Source organism: Tursiops truncatus, unplaced genomic scaffold, assembly GCF_011762595.2.
Source record: "Tursiops truncatus isolate mTurTru1 unplaced genomic scaffold, mTurTru1.mat.Y mat_scaffold_559_arrow_ctg1, whole genome shotgun sequence".
NCBI lineage: Eukaryota > Metazoa > Chordata > Mammalia > Artiodactyla > Delphinidae > Tursiops > Tursiops truncatus.
Genome location: NW_022983342.1, coordinates 13272 through 36452, shown reverse-complemented (window position 1 = coordinate 36452; position 23181 = coordinate 13272). Strand labels below are relative to the sequence as shown.

The window sequence follows — 23181 nt, the reverse complement described above, 5'->3', positions numbered from 1 at the left end:
CCCTAACTCGTACCGTACCCTCATCCTAATCTGTACACTAACCCGGACCCTAACCTGGACCCTGATCCTTGAACTACTCCTAACCTGGACCCTAACACTGACCCGTTGTCGTACCCGGACCTGGACCCGAAACCATATCTCTTCCCTAACCAGAACCCTTCCCGACCGTACACTCACCCTCACCCTCACCCTCACACTAAGCCTTCTCCGTAACCTGGACCGTAAGCCTGTCCCGTTGTCGTGCCCAGACCTGCCCCCGCCACGGTCCTCGGACCCTCCCCCTGTGTCCCTGCCCTGCCCTGCCAGGTCCTCGGACCCTCCCCTGTGCCCTGCCCTGCCCTGCCAGGTCCTCGGACCCTCCCCCTGTGCCCTGCCCTGCCCCGCCGCCTCCACGGTCCCCGTCCCCAATCCTAAGGCGTCCCCCCGCCAGGTCCTCGGACCCTCCCCCTCTGCCCTGCCCTGCCCCGCCCCCTCCACGGTCCCCGTCCCCCTCTGCCGTGCCCTAACCTGGACCCTAAAGCGTCCCCGTTCCCTCACCCTCACCCTAGCCCGAACCAACCCTAACACTTCCCCGAAGCCTTACGGTAACCCGTCCAGGAATCCGAACCCGTACGCTAACGACACTCCCCCGTCCCGGTTTTGCCAGGCTCGTGATTGATACTACTTGCCACATCGCAAAGCAACCATTTCTCACCACTCTTCTCTCTCATGGCCATTTAGGCAGGTATTCGGAGAAGTAGAGTGTGTTTGTTTGGGTGCGTGTGTTTGAATGCATGAAAAGGAGACCGAGAAGTCCCTTCGTGGGATTCAGATGGACTCCATGTAAGTCTGGTGTCCAGGAGCCAAGGTCCCGCCGTACCAAACGGCTGCTTGGCTGCTTCGGTGTGTGAGTGTAGGCCTGGGGCTCTTCGAAAAGGGATAGTGGGCCTAGAGTCCCTCAGGTGGCTCTCCTATGCTTGACTTCTCCTGTGAGTTCCTGACGTGGAGCCATTGATCAAGGCAATGCTTCCTTCCGACAGAGAGAGAATTCTGGAGTTCTCTCTCTTCCTCGAGGACCAGAAAATCAGAAAACCCTTTCTGTTTCTGTTTCCAACCAGATTCTGTGTGCAGAGTGCTCTGGGATCCAGCCTAGGACCTACCTGTACATAGAGAGAGATTCACGTCTGCACTGCTGCACAGGTAAGGGAAAGCGCCTCCTGCTTTCAGGCGAGCCCTCCGGGCATTAGGATACAGCTTGGACATTCCTTGTCTTCTGTAGCTTCCGTTGAAAGTGCCCTCTGGTCAAACACCTGGAAGAGAACACGAGGCCCAAAGTGTGTGTGTGTGTGTGTGATTGCAATGTGTTCTTTGCCTGTTCCGCAAAGGGCCGCCCCCCCCCCCGCCCAAACCTTCCGCTAACCCCTCCTCTCATCCCATCCCGTACACTGACTGACTAACACGAAGCCGTCCCCTAACAAACAAACACGTCCCCTAACCCGTTGTCCTACCCTGAGCTCTACCCTCCACCCTACCCGAACCCGTAACCTAAAACGCAACGTAAGCCTAACCCACTGTCGGACCCTAAACTGGACCCTACACCATACCCGTCCCTTACCCTAATCCGAATTCATACACTCACACTAGCACGTCCCCTGAAGCAAGCCTGATCCCGAACCCGTCCCCTACTACGTCCCCTAACTGGAACCCTTCCCCTTCCCTTCCCCGAACCCGTCCACTCACACTAACCCATCCCCTAACCCTTACCCTAACTTGGATCCGAATCTGTACCTTCAACCGTAACCCTCATACTAACCCACACACTAACAAACAAACACTACCCCGTAGCCTAAAACGTCCCCTCATCCTAACCCATTGTCGTCCCCGTTCCCTAACCCTACTCCGAACCCGTCCACTACCACGTCCCCTCATACGAATTCGTGCACTAACAGTACCCTACACCTAACACATTGTCGGACCCTAACCTGTCCCCTAAACCGAGCCCGATCCCTAAGCCTAACCCGTCCCCTAAGCCGAAAGCCTCCACTAACACTTACCCTCAGCGTAATCCGTTTGCGTACCCTAACGCTAACCCTAGTCCTTACCCTAACCACTAGACTTCATACTACCCCAGACCCGAACCCGTCCCCTAGCCCAAATCCCTTGTTGGACCCTGAACCGTCCCTCTTCCCTCGTCCTCAGCAGAACCCTCAACCTTACGCTAACCCAGACACGAACACTCATCTGTACCCTCACACGTACCCATTCCCGTACCCGTACCCTAACGAGGACTCGAAGCCTAACTCGTTGTCGTGCCCGGACCTGTTCCTGAACCCTAACCCACCCAAAAGCCCTTCCCCTAACTCGTACCGTACCCTCATCCTAATCTGTACACTAACCCGGACCCTAACCTGGACCCTGATCCTTGAACTACTCCTAACCTGGACCCTAACACTGACCCGTTGTCGTACCCGGACCTGGACCCGAAACCATATCTCTTCCCTAACCAGAACCCTTCCCCGACCGTACACTCACCCTCACCCTCACCCTCACACTAAGCCTTCTCCGTAACCTGGACCGTAAGCCTGTCCCGTTGTCGTGCCCAGACCTGCCCCCGCCACGGTCCTCGGACCCTCCCCCTGTGTCCTGCCCTGCCCTGCCAGGTCCTCGGACCCTCCCCCTGTGCCCTGCCCTGCCCTGCCAGGTCCTCGGACCCTCCCCCTGTGCCCTGCCCTGCCCCGCCGCCTCCACGGTCCCCGTCCCCAATCCTAAGGCGTCCCCCGCCAGGTCCTCGGACCCTCCCCCTCTGCCCTGCCCTGCCCCGCCCCCTCCACGGTCCCCGTCCCCCTCTGCCGTGCCCTAACCTGGACCCTAAAGCGTCCCCGTTCCCTCACCCTCACCCTAGCCCACGCACTTACTTACCCGAAGCCTTACGGTAACCCGTCCAGGAATCCGAACCCGAACCCGTACGCTAACGACACTCCCCCGTCCCGGTTTTGCCAGGCTCGTGATTGATACTACTTGCCACATCGCAAAGCAACCATTTCTCACCACTCTTCTCTCTCATGGCCATTTAGGCAGGTATTCGGAGAAGTAGAGTGTGTTTGTTTGGTGCGTGTGTTTGAATGCATGAAAAGGAGACCGAGAAGTCCCTTCGTGGGATTCAGATGGACTCCATGTAAGTCTGGTGTCCAGGAGCCAAGGTCCCGCCGTACCAAACGGCTGCTTGGCTGCTTCGGTGTGTGAGTGTAGGCCTGGGGCTCTTCGAAAAGGGATAGTGGGCCTAGAGTCCCTCAGGTGGCTCTCCTATGCTTGACTTCTCCTGTGAGTTCCTGACGTGGAGCCATTGATCAAGGCAATGCTTCCTTCCGACAGAGAGAGAATTCTGGAGTTCTCTCTCTTCCTCGAGGACCAGAAAATCAGAAAACCCTTTCTGTTTCTGTTTCCAACCAGATTCTGTGTGCAGAGTGCTCTGGGATCCAGCCTAGGACCTACCTGTACATAGAGAGAGATTCACGTCTGCACTGCTGCACAGGTAAGGGAAAGCGCCTCCTGCTTTCAGGCGAGCCCTCCGGGCATTAGGATACAGCTTGGACATTCCTTGTCTTCTGTAGCTTCCGTTGAAAGTGCCCTCTGGTCAAACACCTGGAAGAGAACACGAGGCCCAAAGTGTGTGTGTGTGTGTGATTGCAATGTGTTCTTTGCCTGTTCCGCAAAGGGCCGCCCCCCCCCCCCGCCCAAACCTTCCGCTAACCCCTCCTCTCATCCCATCCCGTACACTGACTGACTAACACGAAGCCGTCCCTAACAAACAACACGTCCCCTAACCCGTTGTCCTACCCTGAGCTCTACCCCACCCTACCCGAACCCACCCACGTAACCTAAAACGCAACGTAAGCCTAACCCACTGTCGGACCCTAAACGGACCCTGACCCGACCCTACCATACCCGGTTCCCTTACCCCTAATCCGAATTCATACCCTCACACTAGCACGTCCCCTGAAGCAAGCCTGATCCCGACCCCGTCCCCTACTACGTCCCCTAACTGGAACCCTTCCCCTTCCCCTTCCCCGACCCCGTCCACTCACACTAACCCATCCCCTAACCCTTACCCTCACTTGGATCCGAATCTGTACCTTCAACCGTAACCCTCATACTAACCCACACACTAACAAACAAACACTACCCCGTAGCCTAAAACGTCCCCTCATCCTAACCCATTGTCGTCCCCGTTCCCTAACCCTACTCCGAACCCGTCCACTACCACGTCCCCTCATACGAATTCGTGCACTAACAGTACCCTACACCTAACACATTGTCGGACCCTAACCTGTCCCCTAAACCGAGCCCGATCCCTAAGCCTAACCCGTCCCTAAGCCGAAAGCCTCCACTAACACTTACCCTCAGCGTAATCCGTTTGCGTACCCTAACGCTAACCCTAGTCCTTACCCTAACCACTAGACTTCATACTACCCCAGACCCGAACCCGTCCCCTAGCCCAAATCCCTTGTTGGACCCTGAACCGTCCCTCTTCCCTCGTCCTCAGCAGAACCCTCAACCTTACGCTAACCCAGACACGAACACTCATCTGTACCCTCACACGTACCCATTCCCGTACCCGTACCCTAACGAGGACTCGAAGCCTAACTCGTTGTCGTGCCCGGACCTGTTCCTGAACCCTAAACCCACCCAAAAGCCCTTCCCCTAACTCGTACCGTACCCTCATCCTAATCTGTACACTAACCCGGACCCTAACCTGGACCCTGATCCTTGAACTACTCCTAACCTGGACCCTAACACTGACCCGTTGTCGTACCCGGACCTGGACCCGAAACCATATCTCTTCCCTAACCAGAACCCTTCCCCGACCGTACACTCACCCTCACCCTCACCCTCACACTAAGCCTTCTCCGTAACCTGGACCGTAAGCCTGTCCCGTTGTCGTGCCCAGACCTGCCCCCGCCACGGTCCTCGGACCCTCCCCCTGTGTCCTGCCCTGCCCTGCCAGGTCCTCGGACCCTCCCCCTGTGCCCTGCCCTGCCCTGCCAGGTCCTCGGACCCTCCCCCTGTGCCCTGCCCTGCCCCGCCGCCTCCACGGTCCCCGTCCCCAATCCTAAGGCGTCCCCCGCCAGGTCCTCGGACCCTCCCCCTCTGCCCTGCCCTGCCCCGCCCCCTCCACGGTCCCCGTCCCCCTCTGCCGTGCCCTAACCTGGACCCTAAAGCGTCCCCGTTCCCTCACCCTCACCCTAGCCCGAACCATAACCCTAACACTTCCCCGAAGCCTTACGGTAACCCGTCCAGGAATCCGAACCCGTACGCTAACGACACTCCCCCGTCCCGGTTTTGCCAGGCTCGTGATTGATACTACTTGCCACATCGCAAAGCAACCATTTCTCACCACTCTTCTCTCTCATGGCCATTTAGGCAGGTATTCGGAGAAGTAGAGTGTGTTTGTTTGGGTGCGTGTGTTTGAATGCATGAAAAGGAGACCGAGAAGTCCCTTCGTGGGATTCAGATGGACTCCATGTAAGTCTGGTGTCCAGGAGCCAAGGTCCCGCCGTACCAAACGGCTGCTTGGCTGCTTCGGTGTGTGAGTGTAGGCCTGGGGCTCTTTCGAAAAGGGATAGTGGGCCTAGAGTCCCTCAGGTGGCTCTCCTATGCTTGACTTCTCCTGTGAGTTCCTGACGTGGAGCCATTGATCAAGGCAATGCTTCCTTCCGACAGAGAGAGAATTCTGGAGTTCTCTCTCTTCCTCGAGGACCAGAAAATCAGAAAACCCTTTCTGTTTCTGTTTCCAACCAGATTCTGTGTGCAGAGTGCTCTGGGATCCAGCCTAGGACCTACCTGTACATAGAGAGAGATTCACGTCTGCACTGCTGCACAGGTAAGGGAAAGCGCCTCCTGCTTTCAGGCGAGCCCTCCGGGCATTAGGATACAGCTTGGACATTCCTTGTCTTCTGTAGCTTCCGTTGAAAGTGCCCTCTGGTCAAACACCTGGAAGAGAACACGAGGCCCAAAGTGTGTGTGTGTGTGTGATTGCAATGTGTTCTTTGCCTGTTCCGCAAAGGGCCGCCCCCCCCCCCCCCAACCTTCCGCTAACCCCTCCTCTCATCCCATCCCGTACACTGACTGACTAACACGAAGCCGTCCCCTAACAAACAAACACGTCCCCTAACCCGTTGTCCTACCCTGAGCTCTACCCTCCACCCTACCCGAACCCGTAACCTAAAACGCAACGTAAGCCTAACCCACTGTCGGACCCTAAACTGGACCCTACACATACCGTTCCCTTACCCCGTTCCCTCTAATCATACACTCACACTAGCACGTCCCCTGAAGCAAGCCTGATCCCGAACCCGTCCCCTACTACGTCCCCTAACTGGAACCCTTCCCCTTCCCCTTCCCCGAACCCGTCCACTCACACTAACCCATCCCCTAACCCTTACCCTAACTTGGATCCGAATCTGTACCTTCAACCGTAACCCTCATACTAACCCACACACTAACAAACAAACACTACCCCGTAGCCTAAAACGTCCCCTCATCCTAACCCATTGTCGTCCCCGTTCCCTAACCCTACTCCGAACCCGTCCACTACCACGTCCCCTCATACGAATTCGTGCACTAACAGTACCCTACACCTAACACATTGTCGGACCCTAACCTGTCCCCTAAACCGAGCCCGATCCCTAAGCCTAACCCGTCCCCTAAGCCGAAAGCCTCCACTAACACTTACCCTCAGCGTAATCCGTTTGCGTACCCTAACGCTAACCCTAGTCCTTACCCTAACCACTAGACTTCATACTACCCCAGACCCGAACCCGTCCCCTAGCCCAAATCCCTTGTTGGACCCTGAACCGTCCCTCTTCCCTCGTCCTCAGCAGAACCCTCAACCTTACGCTAACCCAGACACGAACACTCATCTGTACCCTCACACGTACCCATTCCCGTACCCGTACCCTAACGAGGACTCGAAGCCTAACTCGTTGTCGTGCCCGGACCTGTTCCTGAACCCTAAACCCACCCAAAAGCCCTTCCCCTAACTCGTACCGTACCCTCATCCTAATCTGTACACTAACCCGGACCCTAACCTGGACCCTGATCCTTGAACTACTCCTAACCTGGACCCTAACACTGACCCGTTGTCGTACCCGGACCTGGACCCGAAACCATATCTCTTCCCTAACCAGAACCCTTCCCCGACCGTACACTCACCCTCACCCTCACCCTCACACTAAGCCTTCTCCGTAACCTGGACCGTAAGCCTGTCCCGTTGTCGTGCCCAGACCTGCCCCCGCCACGGTCCTCGGACCCTCCCCCTGTGTCCTGCCCTGCCCTGCCAGGTCCTCGGACCCTCCCCCTGTGCCCTGCCCTGCCCTGCCAGGTCCTCGGACCCTCCCCCTGTGCCCTGCCCTGCCCCGCCGCCTCCACGGTCCCCGTCCCCAATCCTAAGGCGTCCCCCGCCAGGTCCTCGGACCCTCCCCCTCTGCCCTGCCCTGCCCCGCCCCCTCCACGGTCCCCGTCCCCCTCTGCCGTGCCCTAACCTGGACCCTAAAGCGTCCCCGTTCCCTCACCCTCACCCTAGCCCACGCACTTACTTCCCGAAGCCTTACGGTAACCCGTCCAGGAATCCGAACCCGTACGCTAACGACACTCCCCCGTCCCGGTTTTGCCAGGCTCGTGATTGATACTACTTGCCACATCGCAAAGCAACCATTTCTCACCACTCTTCTCTCTCATGGCCATTTAGGCAGGTATTCGGAGAAGTAGAGTGTGTTTGTTTGGGTGCGTGTGTTTGAATGCATGAAAAGGAGACCGAGAAGTCCCTTCGTGGGATTCAGATGGACTCCATGTAAGTCTGGTGTCCAGGAGCCAAGGTCCCGCCGTACCAAACGGCTGCTTGGCTGCTTCGGTGTGTGAGTGTAGGCCTGGGGCTCTTCGAAAAGGGATAGTGGGCCTAGAGTCCCTCAGGTGGCTCTCCTATGCTTGACTTCTCCTGTGAGTTCCTGACGTGGAGCCATTGATCAAGGCAATGCTTCCTTCCGACAGAGAGAGAATTCTGGAGTTCTCTCTCTTCCTCGAGGACCAGAAAATCAGAAAACCCTTTCTGTTTCTGTTTCCAACCAGATTCTGTGTGCAGAGTGCTCTGGGATCCAGCCTAGGACCTACCTGTACATAGAGAGAGATTCACGTCTGCACTGCTGCACAGGTAAGGGAAAGCGCCTCCTGCTTTCAGGCGAGCCCTCCGGGCATTAGGATACAGCTTGGACATTCCTTGTCTTCTGTAGCTTCCGTTGAAAGTGCCCTCTGGTCAAACACCTGGAAGAGAACACGAGGCCCAAAGTGTGTGTGTGTGTGTGATTGCAATGTGTTCTTTGCCTGTTCCGCAAAGGGCCGCCCCCCCCCCGCCCAAACCTTCCGCTAACCCCTCCTCTCATCCCATCCCGTACACTGACTGACTAACACGAAGCCGTCCCCTAACAAACAAACACGTCCCCTAACCCGTTGTCCTACCCTGAGCTCTACCCTCCACCCTACCCGAACCCGTAACCTAAAACGCAACGTAAGCCTAACCCACTGTCGGACCCTAAACTGGACCCTACACCATACCCGTTCCCTTACCCTAATCCGAATTCATACACTCACACTAGCACGTCCCCTGAAGCAAGCCTGATCCCGAACCCGTCCCCTACTACGTCCCCTAACTGGAACCCTTCCCCTTCCCCTTCCCCGAACCCGTCCACTCACACTAACCCCTCCCCTAACCCTTACCCTAACTTGGATCCGAATCTGTACCTTCAACCGTAACCCTCATACTAACCCACACACTAACAAACAAACACTACCCCGTAGCCTAAAACGTCCCCTCATCCTAACCCATTGTCGTCCCCGTTCCCTAACCCTACTCCGAACCCGTCCACTACCACGTCCCCTCATACGAATTCGTGCACTAACAGTACCCTACACCTAACACATTGTCGGACCCTAACCTGTCCCCTAAACCGAGCCCGATCCCTAAGCCTAACCCGTCCCCTAAGCCGAAAGCCTCCACTAACACTTACCCTCAGCGTAATCCGTTTGCGTACCCTAACGCTAACCCTAGTCCTTACCCTAACCACTAGACTTCATACTACCCCAGACCCGAACCCGTCCCCTAGCCCAAATCCCTTGTTGGACCCTGAACCGTCCCTCTTCCCTCGTCCTCAGCAGAACCCTCAACCTTACGCTAACCCAGACACGAACACTCATCTGTACCCTCACACGTACCCATTCCCGTACCCGTACCCTAACGAGGACTCGAAGCCTAACTCGTTGTCGTGCCCGGACCTGTTCCTGAACCCTAAACCCACCCAAAAGCCCTTCCCCTAACTCGTACCGTACCCTCATCCTAATCTGTACACTAACCCGGACCCTAACCTGGACCCTGATCCTTGAACTACTCCTAACCTGGACCCTAACACTGACCCGTTGTCGTACCGGGACCTGGACCCGAAACCATATCTCTTCCCTAACCAGAACCCTTCCCCGACCGTACACTCACCCTCACCCTCACCCTCACACTAAGCCTTCTCCGTAACCTGGACCGTAAGCCTGTCCCGTTGTCGTGCCCAGACCTGCCCCCGCCACGGTCCTCGGACCCTCCCCCTGTGTCCTGCCCTGCCCTGCCAGGTCCTCGGACCCTCCCCCTGTGCCCTGCCCTGCCCTGCCAGGTCCTCGGACCCTCCCCCTGTGCCCTGCCCTGCCCCGCCGCCTCCACGGTCCCCGTCCCCAATCCTAAGGCGTCCCCCGCCAGGTCCTCGGACCCGCCCCCTCTGCCCTGCCCTGCCCCGCCCCCTCCACGGTCCCCGTCCCCCTCTGCCGTGCCCTAACCTGGACCCTAAAGCGTCCCCGTTCCCTCACCCTCACCCTAGCCCACGCACTTACTTACCCGAAGCCTTACGGTAACCCGTCCAGGAATCCGAACACGTACGCTAACGACACTCCCCCGTCCCGGTTTTGCCAGGCTCGTGATTGATACTACTTGCCACATCGCAAAGCAACCATTTCTCACCACTCTTCTCTCTCATGGCCATTTAGGCAGGTATTCGGAGAAGTAGAGTGTGTTTGTTTGGGTGCGTGTGTTTGAATGCATGAAAAGGAGACCGAGAAGTCCCTTCGTGGGATTCAGATGGACTCCATGTAAGTCTGGTGTCCAGGAGCCAAGGTCCCGCCGTACCAAACGGCTGCTTGGCTGCTTCGGTGTGTGAGTGTAGGCCTGGGGCTCTTCGAAAAGGGATAGTGGGCCTAGAGTCCCTCAGGTGGCTCTCCTATGCTTGACTTCTCCTGTGAGTTCCTGACGTGGAGCCATTGATCAAGGCAATGCTTCCTTCCGACAGAGAGAGAATTCTGGAGTTCTCTCTCTTCCTCGAGGACCAGAAAATCAGAAAACCCTTTCTGTTTCTGTTTCCAACCAGATTCTGTGTGCAGAGTGCTCTGGGATCCAGCCTAGGACCTACCTGTACATAGAGAGAGATTCACGTCTGCACTGCTGCACAGGTAAGGGAAAGCGCCTCCTGCTTTCAGGCGAGCCCTCCGGGCATTAGGATACAGCTTGGACATTCCTTGTCTTCTGTAGCTTCCGTTGAAAGTGCCCTCTGGTCAAACACCTGGAAGAGAACACGAGGCCCAAAGTGTGTGTGTGTGTGTGATTGCAATGTGTTCTTTGCCTGTTCCGCAAAGGGCCGCCCCCCCCCCGCCCAAACCTTCCGCTAACCCCTCCTCTCATCCCATCCCGTACACTGACTGACTAACACGAAGCCGTCCCCTAACAAACAAACACGTCCCCTAACCCGTTGTCCTACCCTGAGCTCTACCCTCCACCCTACCCGAACCCGTAACCTAAAACGCAACGTAAGCCTAACCCACTGTCGGACCCTAAACTGGACCCTACACCATACCCGTTCCCTTACCCTAATCCGAATTCATACACTCACACTAAGCACGTCCCCTGAAGCAAGCCTGATCCCGAACCCGTCCCCTACTACGTCCCCTAACTGGAACCCTTCCCCTTCCCCTTCCCCGAACCCGTCCACTCACACTAACCCATCCCCTAACCCTTACCCTAACTTGGATCCGAATCTGTACCTTCAAACCGTAACCCTCATACTAACCCACACACTAACAAACAAACACTACCCGTAGCCTAAAACGTCCCCTCATCCTAACCATTGTCGTCCCCGTTCCCTAAACCCTACTCCGAACCCGTCCACTACCACGTCCCCTCATACGAATTCGTGCACTAACAGTACCCTACACCTAACACATTGTCGGACCCTAACCTGTCCCCTAAACCGAGCCCGATCCCTAAGCCTAACCCGTCCCCTAAGCCGAAAGCCTCCACTAACACTTACCCTCAGCGTAATCCGTTTGCGTACCCTAACGCTAACCCTAGTCCTTACCCTAACCACTAGACTTCATACTACCCCAGACCCGAACCCGTCCCCTAGCCCAAATCCCTTGTTGGACCCTGAACCGTCCCTCTTCCCTCGTCCTCAGCAGAACCCTCAACCTTACGCTAACCCAGACACGAACACTCATCTGTACCCTCACACGTACCCATTCCCGTACCCGTACCCTAACGAGGACTCGAAGCCTAACTCGTTGTCGTGCCCGGACCTGTTCCTGAACCCTAAACCCACCCAAAAAGCCCTTCCCCTAACTCGTACCGTACCCTCATCCTAATCTGTACACTAACCCGGACCCTAACCTGGACCCTGATCCTTGAACTACTCCTAACCTGGACCCTAACACTGACCCGTTGTCGTACCCGGACCTGGACCCGAAACCATATCTCTTCCCTAACCAGAACCCTTCCCCGACCGTACACTCACCCTCACCCTCACCCTCACACTAAGCCTTCTCCGTAACCTGGACCGTAAGCCTGTCCCGTTGTCGTGCCCAGACCTGCCCCCGCCACGGTCCCTCGGACCCTCCCCCTGTGTCCTGCCCTGCCCTGCCAGGTCCTCGGACCCTCCCCCTGTGTCCTGCCCTGCCCTGCCAGGTCCTCGGACCCTCCCCCTGTGCCCTGCCCTGCCCCGCCGCCTCCACGGTCCCCGTCCCCAATCCTAAGGCGTCCCCCGCCAGGTCCTCGGACCCTCCCCCTCTGCCCTGCCCTGCCCCGCCCCCTCCACGGTCCCCCGTCCCCCTCTGCCGTGCCCTAACCTGGACCCTAAAGCGTCCCCGTTCCCTCACCCTCACCCTAGCCCACGCACTTACTTACCCGAAGCCTTACGGTAACCCGTCCAGGAATCCGAACACCGTACGCTAACGACACTCCCCCGTCCCGGTTTTGCCAGGCTCGTGATTGATACTACTTGCCACATCGCAAAGCAACCATTTCTCACCACTCTTCTCTCTCATGGCCATTTAGGCAGGTATTCGGAGAAGTAGAGTGTGTTTGTTTGGGTGCGTGTGTTTGAATGCATGAAAAGGAGACCGAGAAGTCCCTTCGTGGGATTCAGATGGACTCCATGTAAGTCTGGTGTCCAGGAGCCAAGGTCCCGCCGTACCAAACGGCTGCTTGGCTGCTTCGGTGTGTGAGTGTAGGCCTGGGGCTCTTCGAAAAGGGATAGTGGGCCTAGAGTCCCTCAGGTGGCTCTCCTATGCTTGACTTCTCCTGTGAGTTCCTGACGTGGAGCCATTGATCAAGGCAATGCTTCCTTCCGACAGAGAGAGAATTCTGGAGTTCTCTCTCTTCCTCGAGGACCAGAAAATCAGAAAACCCTTTCTGTTTCTGTTTCCAACCAGATTCTGTGTGCAGAGTGCTCTGGGATCCAGCCTAGGACCTACCTGTACATAGAGAGAGATTCACGTCTGCACTGCTGCACAGGTAAGGGAAAGCGCCTCCTGCTTTCAGGCGAGCCCTCCGGGCATTAGGATACAGCTTGGACATTCCTTGTCTTCTGTAGCTTCCGTTGAAAGTGCCCTCTGGTCAAACACCTGGAAGAGAACACGAGGCCCAAAGTGTGTGTGTGTGTGTGATTGCAATGTGTTCTTTGCCTGTTCCGCAAAGGGCCGCCCCCCCCCCGCCCAAACCTTCCGCTAACCCTCCTCTCATCCCATCCCGTACACTGACTGACTAACACGAAGCCGTCCCCTAACAACAAACACGTCCCCTAACCCGTTGTCCTACCCTGAGCTCTACCCTCCACCCTACCCGAACCCGTAACCTAAAACGCAACGTAAGCCTAACCCACTGTCGGACCCTAAACTGGACCCTACACCATACCCGTTCCCTACCCTAATCCGAATTCATACACTCACACTAGCACGTCCCCTGAAGCAAGCCTGATCCCGAACCCGTCCCCTACTACGTCCCCTAACTGGAACCCTTCCCCTTCCCCTTCCCCGAACCCGTCCACTCACACTAACCCATCCCCTAACCCTTACCCTAACTTGGATCCGAATCTGTACCTTCAACCGTAACCCTCATACTAACCCACACACTAACAAACAAACACTACCCCGTAGCCTAAACGTCCCCTCATCCTAACCCATTGTCGTCCCCGTTCCCTAACCCTACTCCGAACCCGTCCACTACCACGTCCCCTCATACGAATTCGTGCACTAACAGTACCCTACACCTAACACATTGTCGGACCCTAACCTGTCCCCTAAACCGAGCCCGATCCCTAAGCCTAACCCGTCCCCTAAGCCGAAAGCCTCCACTAACACTTACCCTCAGCGTAATCCGTTTGCGTACCCTAACGCTAACCCTAGTCCTTACCCTAACCACTAGACTTCATACTACCCCAGACCCGAACCCGTCCCCTAGCCCAAATCCCTTGTTGGACCCTGAACCGTCCCTCTTCCCTCGTCCTCAGCAGAAACCCTCAACCTTACGCTAACCCAGACACGAACACTCATCTGTACCCTCACACGTACCCATTCCCGTACCCGTACCCTAACGAGGACTCGAAGCCTAACTCGTTGTCGTGCCCGAGACCTGTTCCTGAACCCTAAACCCACCCAAAAGCCTTCCCTAACTCGTACCGTACCTCATCCTAATCTGTACACTAACCCGGACCCTAACCTGGACCCTGATCCTTGAACTACTCCTAACCTGGACCCTAACACTGACCCGTTGTCGTACCCGGACCTGGACCCGAAACCATATCTCTTCCCTAACCAGAACCCTTCCCCGACCGTACACTCACCCTCACCCTCACCCTCACACTAAGCCTTCTCCGTAACCTGGACCGTAAGCCTGTCCCGTTGTCGTGCCCAGACCTGCCCCCGCCACGGTCCTCGGACCCTCCCCCTGTGTCCTGCCCTGCCCTGCCAGGTCCTCGGACCCTCCCCCTGTGCCCTGCCCAGCCCAGCCAGGTCCTCGGACCCTCCCCCTGTGCCCTGCCCTGCCCCGCCCCCTCCACGGTCCCCGTCCCCACTCCTAAGGCGTCCCCCGCCAGGTCCTCGGACCCTCCCCCTCTGCCCTGCCCTGCCCCGCCCCCTCCACGGTCCCCGTCCCCCTCTGCCGTGCCCTAACCTGGACCCTAAAGCGTCCCCGTTCCCTCACCCTCACCTAGCCCGAACCATAACCCTAACACTTCCCCGAAGCCTTACGGTAACCCGTCCAGGAATCCGAACACGTACGCTAACGACACTCCCCCGTCCCGGTTTTGCCAGGCTCGTGATTGATACTACTTGCCACATCGCAAAGCAACCATTTCTCACCACTCTTCTCTCTCATGGCCATTTAGGCAGGTATTCGGAGAAGTAGAGTGTGGTTTGTTTGGGTGCGTGTGTTTGAATGCATGAAAAGGAGACCGAGAAGTCCCTTCGTGGGATTCAGATGGACTCCATGTAAGTCTGGTGTCCAGGAGCCAAGGTCCCGCCGTACCAAACGGCTGCTTGGCTGCTTCGGTGTGTGAGTGTAGGCCTGGGGCTCTTCGAAAAGGGATAGTGGGCCTAGAGTCCCTCAGGTGGCTCTCCTATGCTTGACTTCTCCTGTGAGTTCCTGACGTGGAGCCATTGATCAAGGCAATGCTTCCTTCCGACAGAGAGAGAATTCTGGAGTTCTCTCTCTTCCTCGAGGACCAGAAAATCAGAAAACCCTTTCTGTTTCTGTTTCCAACCAGATTCTGTGTGCAGAGTGCTCTGGGATCCAGCCTAGGACCTACCTGTACATAGAGAGAGATTCACGTCTGCACTGCTGCACAGGTAAGGGAAAGCGCCTCCTGCTTTCAGGCGAGCCCTCCGGGCATTAGGATACAGCTTGGACATTCCTTGTCTTCTGTAGCTTCCGTTGAAAGTGCCCTCTGGTCAAACACCTGGAAGAGAACACGAGGCCCAAAGTGTGTGTGTGTGTGTGATTGCAATGTGTTCTTTGCCTGTTCCGCAAAGGGCCGCCCCCCCCCCCCCAAACCTTCCGCTAACCCCTCCTCTCATCCCATCCCGTACACTGACTGACTAACACGAAGCCGTCCCCTAACAAACAAACACGTCCCCTAACCCGTTGTCCTACCCTGAGCTCTACCCTCCACCCTACCCGAACCCGTAACCTAAAACGCAACGTAAGCCTAACCCACTGTCGGACCCTAAACTGGACCCTACACCATACCCGTTCCCTTACCCTAATCCGAATTCATACACTCACACTAGCACGTCCCCTGAAGCAAGCCTGATCCCGAACCCGTCCCCTACTACGTCCCCTAACTGGAACCCTTCCCCTTCCCCTTCCCCGAACCCGTCCACTCACACTAACCCATCCCCTAACCCTTACCCTAACTTGGATCCGAATCTGTACCTTCAACCGTAACCCTCATACTAACCCACACAAACACTACCCCGTAGCCTAAAACGTCCCCTCATCCTAACCCATTGTCGTCCCCGTTCCCTAACCCTACTCCGAACCCGTCCACTACCACGTCCCCTCATACGAATTCGTGCACTAACAGTACCCTACACCTAACACATTGTCGGACCCTAACCTGTCCCCTAAACCGAGCCCGATCCCTAAGCCTAACCCGTCCCCTAAGCCGAAAGCCTCCACTAACACTTACCCTCAGCGTAATCCGTTTGCGTACCCTAACGCTAACCCTAGTCCTTACCCTAACCACTAGACTTCATACTACCCCAGACCCGAACCCGTCCCCTAGCCCAAATCCCTTGTTGGACCCTGAACCGTCCCTCTTCCCTCGTCCTCAGCAGAACCCTCAACCTTACGCTAACCCAGACACGAACACTCATCTGTACCCTCACACGTACCCATTCCCGTACCCGTACCCTAACGAGGACTCGAAGCCTAACTCGTTGTCGTGCCCGGACCTGTTCCTGAACCCTAAACCCACCCAAAAGCCCTTCCCCTAACTCGTACCGTACCCTCATCCTAATCTGTACACTAACCCGGACCCTAACCTGGACCCTGATCCTTGAACTACTCCTAACCTGGACCCTAACACTGACCCGTTGTCGTACCCGGACCTGGACCCGAAACCATATCTCTTCCCTAACCAGAACCCTTCCCCGACCGTACACTCACCCTCACCCTCACCCTCACACTAAGCCTTCTCCGTAACCTGGACCGTAAGCCTGTCCCGTTGTCGTGCCCAGACCTGCCCCCGCCACGGTCCTCGGACCCTCCCCCTGTGTCCTGCCCTGCCCTGCCAGGTCCTCGGACCCTCCCCCTGTGCCCTGCCCTGCCCTGCCAGGTCCTCGGACCCTCCCCCTGTGCCCTGCCCTGCCCCGCCGCCTCCACGGTCCCCGTCCCCAATCCTAAGGCGTCCCCCGCCAGGTCCTCGGACCCTCCCCCTGTGCCCTGCCCTGCCCCGCCCCCTCCACGGTCCCCGTCCCCCTCTGCCGTGCCCTAACCTGGACCCTAAAGCGTCCCCGTTCCCTCACCCTCACCCTAGCCCACGCACTTACTTACCCGAAGCCTTACGGTAACCCGTCCAGGAATCCGAACCCGTACGCTAACGACACTCCCCCGTCCCGGTTTTGCCAGGCTCGTGATTGATACTACTTGCCACATCGCAAAGCAACCATTTCTCACCACTCTTCTCTCTCATGGCCATTTAGGCAGGTATTCGGAGAAGTAGAGTGTGTTTGTTTGGGTGCGTGTGTTTGAATGCATGAAAAGGAGACCGAGAAGTCCCTTCGTGGGATTCAGATGGACTCCATGTAAGTCTGGTGTCCAGGAGCCAAGGTCCCGCCGTACCAAACGGCTGCTTGGCTGCTTCGGTGTGTGAGTGTAGGCCTGGGGCTCTTCGAAAAGGGATAGTGGGCCTAGAGTCCCTCAGGTGGCTCTCCTATGCTTGACTTCTCCTGTGAGTTCCTGACGTGGAGCCATTGATCAAGGCAATGCTTCCTTCCGACAGAGAGAGAATTCTGGAGTTCTCTCTCTTCCTCGAGGACCAGAAAATCAGAAAACCCTTTCTGTTTCTGTTTCCAACCAGATTCTGTGTGCAGAGTGCTCTGGGATCCAGCCTAGGACCTACCTGTACATAGAGAGAGATTCACGTCTGCACTGCTGCACAGGTAGGGAAAGCGCCTCCTGCTTTCAGGCGAGCCCTCCGGGCATTAGATACAGCTTGGACATTCCTTGTCTTCTGTAGCTTCCGTTGAAAGTGCCCTCTGGTCAAACACCTGGAGAGAACACGAGGCCCAAAGTGTGTGTGTGTGTGTGATTGCAATGTGTTCTTTGCCTGTTCCGCAAAGGGCCGCCCCCCCCCCGCCCAAACCTTCCGCTAACCCCTCCTCTCATCCCATCCCGTACACTGACTGACTAACACGAAGCCGTCCCCTAACAAACAAACACGTCCCCTAACCCGTTGTCCTACCCTGAGCTCTACCCTCCACCCTACCCGAACCCGTAACCTAAAAACGCAACGTAAGCCTAACCCACTGTCGGACCCTAAACTGGACCCTACACCATACCCGTTCCCTTACCCTAATCCGAATTCATACACTCACACTAGCACGTCCCCCTGAAGCAAGCCTGATCCCGAACCCGTCCCTACTACGTCCCCTAACTGGAACCCTTCCCCTTCCCCTTCCCCGAACCCGTCCACTCACACTAACCCATCCCCTAACCCTTACCCTAACTTGGATCCGAATCTGTACCTTCAACCGTAACCCTCATACTAACCCACACACTAACAAACAAACACTACCCCGTAGCCTAAAACGTCCCCTCATCCTAACCCATTGTCGTCCCCGTTCCCTAACCCTACTCCGAACCCGTCCACTACCACGTCCCCTCATACGAATTCGTGCACTAACAGTACCCTACACCTAACACATTGTCGGACCCTAACCTGTCCCCTAAACCGAGCCCGATCCTAAGCCTAACCCACCCCTAAGCCGAAAGCCTCCACTAACACTTACCCTCAGCGTAATCCGTTTGCGTACCCTAACGCTAACCCTAGTCCTTACCCTAACCACTAGACTTCATACTACCCCAGACCCGAACCCGTCCCCTAGCCCAAATCCCTTGTTGGACCCTGAACCGTCCCTCTTCCCTCGTCCTCAGCAGAACCCTCAACCTTACGCTAACCCAGACACGAACACTCATCTGTACCCTCACACGTACCCATTCCCGTACCCGTACCCTAACGAGGACTCGAAGCCTAACTCGTTGTCGTGCCCGGACCTGTTCCTGAACCCTAAACCCACCCAAAAGCCCTTCCCCTAACTCGTACCGTACCCTCATCCTAATCTGTACACTAACCCGGACCCTAACCTGGACCCTGATCCTTGAACTACTCCTAACCTGGACCCTAACACTGACCCGTTGTCGTACCCGGACCTGGACCCGAAACCATATCTCTTCCCTAACCAGAACCCTTCCCCGACCGTACACTCACCCTCACCCTCACCCTCACACTAAGCCTTCTCCGTAACCTGGACCGTAAGCCTGTCCCGTTGTCGTGCCAGACCTGCCCCGCCACGGTCCTCGGACCCTCCCCCTGTGTCCTGCCCTGCCCTGCCAGGTCCTCGGACCCTCCCCCTGTGCCCTGCCCTGCCTGCCAGGTCCTCGGACCCTCCCCCTGTGCCCTGGCCTGCCCCGCCGCCTCCACTGTCCCCGTCCCCAATCCTAAGGCGTCCCCCGCCAGGTCCTCGGACCCTCCCCCTCTGCCCTGCCCTGCCCCGCCCCCTCCACGGTCCCCGTCCCCCTCTGCCGTGCCCTAACCTGGACCCTAAGCGTCCCCGTTCCCTCACCCTCACCCTAGCCCACGCACTTACTTACCCGAAGCCTTACGGTAACCCGTCCAGGAATCCGAACACGTACGCTAACGACACTCCCCCGTCCCGGTTTTGCCAGGCTCGTGATTGATACTACTTGCCACATCGCAAAGCAACCATTTCTCACCACTCTTCTCTCTCATGGCCATTTAGGCAGGTATTCGGAGAAGTAGAGTGTGTTTGTTTGGGTGCGTGTGTTTGAATGCATGAAAAGGAGACCGAGAAGTCCCTTCGTGGGATTCAGATGGACTCCATGTAAGTCTGGTGTCCAGGAGCCAAGGTCCCGCCGTACCAAACGGCTGCTTGGCTGCTTCGGTGTGTGAGTGTAGGCCTGGGGGCTCTTCGAAAAGGGATAGTGGGCCTAGAGTCCCTCAGGTGGCTCTCCTATGCTTGACTTCTCCTGTGAGTTCCTGACGTGGAGCCATTGATCAAGGCAATGCTTCCTTCCGACAGAGAGAGAATTCTGGAGTTCTCTCTCTTCCTCGAGGACCAGAAAATCAGAAAACCCTTTCTGTTTCTGTTTCCAACCAGATTCTGTGTGCAGAGTGCTCTGGGATCCAGCCTAGGACCTACCTGTACATAGAGAGAGATTCACGTCTGCACTGCTGCACAGGTAAGGGAAAGCGCCTCCTGCTTTCAGGCGAGCCCTCCGGGCATTAGGATACAGCTTGGACATTCCTTGTCTTCTGTAGCTTCCGTTGAAAGTGCCCTCTGGTCAAACACCTGGAAGAGAACACGAGGCCCAAAGTGTGTGTGTGTGTGTGTTTGCAATGTGTTTCTTTGCCTGTTCCGCAAAGGGCCGCCCCCCCCCCCCGCCCAAACCTTCCGCTAACCCCTCCTCTCATCCCATTCCCGTACACTGACTGACTAACACGAAGCCGTCCCCTAACAAACAAACACGTCCCCTAACCCGTTGTCCTACCCTGAGCTCTACCCTCCACCCTACCCGAACCCGTAACCTAAAACGCAACGTAAGCCTAACCCACTGTCGGACCCTAAACTGGACCCTACACCATACCCGTTCCCTTACCCTAATCCGAATTCATACACTCACACTAGCACGTCCCCTGAAGCAAGCCTGATCCCGAACCCGTCCCTACTACGTCCCCTAACTGGAACCCTTCCCTTCCCCCTTCCCCGAACCCGTCCACTCACACTAACCCATCCCCTAACCCTTACCCTCACTTGGATCCGAATCTGTACCTTCAAACGTAACCCTCATACTAACCCACACACTAACAAACAAACACTACCCCGTAGCCTAAAACGTCCCCTCATCCTAACCCATTGTCGTCCCCGTTCCCTAACCCTACTCCGAACCCGTCCACTACCACGTCCCCTCATACGAATTCGTGCACTAACAGTACCCTACACCTAACACATTGTCGGACCCTAACCTGTCCCCTAAACCGAGCCCGATCCCTAAGACCTAACCCGTCCCCTAAGCCGAAAGCCTCCACTAACACTTACCCTCAGCGTAATCCGTTTGCGTACCCTAAACGCTAACCCTAGTCCTTACCCTAACCACTAGACTTCATACTACCCAGACCCGAACCCGTCCCCTAGCCCAAATCCCTTGTTGGAACCCTGAACCGTCCCTCTTCCCTCGTCCTCAGCAGAACCCTCAACCTTACGCTAACCCAGACACGAACACTCATCTGTACCCTCACACGTACCCATTAGCCCGAACCCGTACCCTAACGAGGACTCGAAGCCTAACTCGTTGTCGTGCCCGGACCTGTTCCTGAACCCTAAACCCACCCAAAAGCCCTTCCCCTAACTCGTACCGTACCCTCATCCTAATCTGTACACTAACCCGACCCTAACCTGGACCCTGATCCTTGAACTACTCCTAGACCTGACCCTAACACTGACCCGTTGTCGTACCCGGACCTGGACCCGAAACCATATCTCTTCCCTAACCAGAACCCTTCCCCGAACCGTACACTCACCCTCACCCTCACCCTCACACTAAGCCTTCTCCGTAACCTGGACCGTAAGCCTGTCCCGTTGTCAGTGCCCAGACCTGCCCCCGCCACGGTCCTCGGACCCTCCCCCTGTGTCCTGCCCTGCCCTGCCAGGTCCTCGACCCTCCCCTGTGCCCTGCCCTGCCCTGCCAGGTCCTCGGGACCCTCCCCTGTGCCCTGCCCTGCCCCGCCGCCTCACGGTCCCCGTCCCAATCCTAAGGCGTCCCCCGCCAGGTCCTCGGACCCTCCCCCTCTGCCCTGCCCTGCCCCGCCCCCACCACGGTCCCCGTTCCCTCTGCCGTGCCCTAACCTGGACCCTAAAGCGTCCCCGTTCCCTCACCCTCACCCTAGCCCACGCACTTACTTACCCGAAGCCATACGGTAAACCCGTCCAGGAATCCGAACACGTACGCTAACGACACTCCCCCGTCCCTTTTTTGCCAGGCTCGTGATTGATACTACTTGCCACATCGCAAAGCAACCATTTCTCACCACTCTTCTCTCTCATGGCCATTTAGGCAGGTATTCGGAGAAGTAGAGTGTGTTTGTTTGGGTGCGTGTGTTTGAATGCATGAAAAGGAGACCGAGAAGTCCCTTCGTGGGATTCAGATGGACTCCATGTAAGTCTGGTGTCCAGGAGCCAGGTCCCGCCGTACCAAACGGCTGCTTGGCTGCTTCGGTGTGTGAGTGTAGGCCTGGGGCTCTTCGAAAAGGGATAGTGGGCCTAGAGTCCCTCAGGTGGCTCTCCTATGCTTGACTTCTCCTGTGAGTTCCTGACGTGGAGCCATTGATCAAGGCAATGCTTCCTTCCGACAGAGAGAGAATTCTGGAGTTCTCTCTCTTCCTCGAGGACCAGAAAATCGAGAAAACCCTTTCTGTTTCTGTTTCCAACCAGATTCTGTGTGCAGAGTGCTCTGGGATCCAGCCTAGGACCTACCTGTACATAGAGAGAGATTCACGTCTGCACTGCTGCACAGGTAAGGGAAAGCGCCTCCTGCTTTCAGGCGAGCCCTCCGGGCATTAGGATACAGCTTGGACCATTCCTTGTCTTCTGTAGCTTCCGTTGAAAGTGCCCTCTGGTCAAACAACTGGAAGAGAACACGAGGCCCAAAGTGTGTGTGTGTGTGTGATTGCAATGTGTTCTTTGCCTGTTCCGCAAAGGGCCGCCCCCCCCCCGCCCAAACCTTCCGCTAACCCCTCCTCTCATCCCATCCCGTACACTGACTGACTAACACGAAGCCGTCCCCTAACAAACAAACACGTCCCCTAACCCGTTGTCCTACCCTGAGCTCTACCCTCCAACCTCACCGAACCCGTAACCTAAAACGCAACGTAAGCCTAACCCACTGTCGGACCCTAAACTGACCCTACACCATACCCGTTCCCTTACCCTAATCCGAATTCATACACTCACACTAGCACGTCCCTGAAGCAGCCTGATCCCGAACCCGTCCCCTACTACGTCCCCTAACTGGAACCCTTCCCTTCCCCTTCCCCGAACCCGTCACTCACACTAACCCATCCCTAACCCTTACCCTAACTTGGATCCGAATCTGTACCTTCAACCGTAACCCTCATACTAACCCCCCACTAACAAACAAACACTACCCCGTAGCCTAAAACGTCCCCTCATCCTAACCCATTGTCGTCCCCGTTCCCTAACCCTACTCCGAACCCGTCCACTACCACGTCCCCTCATACGAATTCGTGCACTAACAGTACCCTACACCTAACACATTGTCGGACCCTAACCTGTCCCCTAAACCGAGCCCGATCCCTAAGCCTAACCCGTCCCCTAAGCCGAAAGCCTCCACTAACACTTACCCTCAGCGTAATCCGTTTTGCGTACCCTAACGCTAACCCTAGTCCTTACCCTAACCACTAGACTTCATACTACCCCCAGACCCGAACCCGTCCCCTAGCCCAAATCCCTTGTTGGACCCTGAACCGTCCCTCTTCCTCGTCCTCAGCAGAACCCTCAACCTTACGCTAACCCAGACACGAACACTCATCTGTA

At 56.7% G+C, this 23181-nt stretch overlaps 1 long non-coding RNA gene across 1 annotated transcript in view; it reads left to right on the top strand.

Moving 5' to 3' along the window:
* LOC141277777 (uncharacterized) overlaps positions 1–19804 on the top strand; it is a 28003-nt gene extending 8199 nt beyond the window's left edge. The window contains exons 5-13 of the long non-coding RNA XR_012329597.1: positions 1098–1179; positions 3430–3511; positions 5779–5860; positions 8104–8185; positions 10431–10512; positions 12763–12844; positions 15093–15174; positions 17409–17490; positions 19729–19804. This is a non-coding gene — a long non-coding RNA (uncharacterized lncRNA). The remainder of the gene's footprint in view (positions 1–1097; positions 1180–3429; positions 3512–5778; positions 5861–8103; positions 8186–10430; positions 10513–12762; positions 12845–15092; positions 15175–17408; positions 17491–19728) is intronic.
* Positions 19805–23181: the final 3377 nt, after the last annotated feature.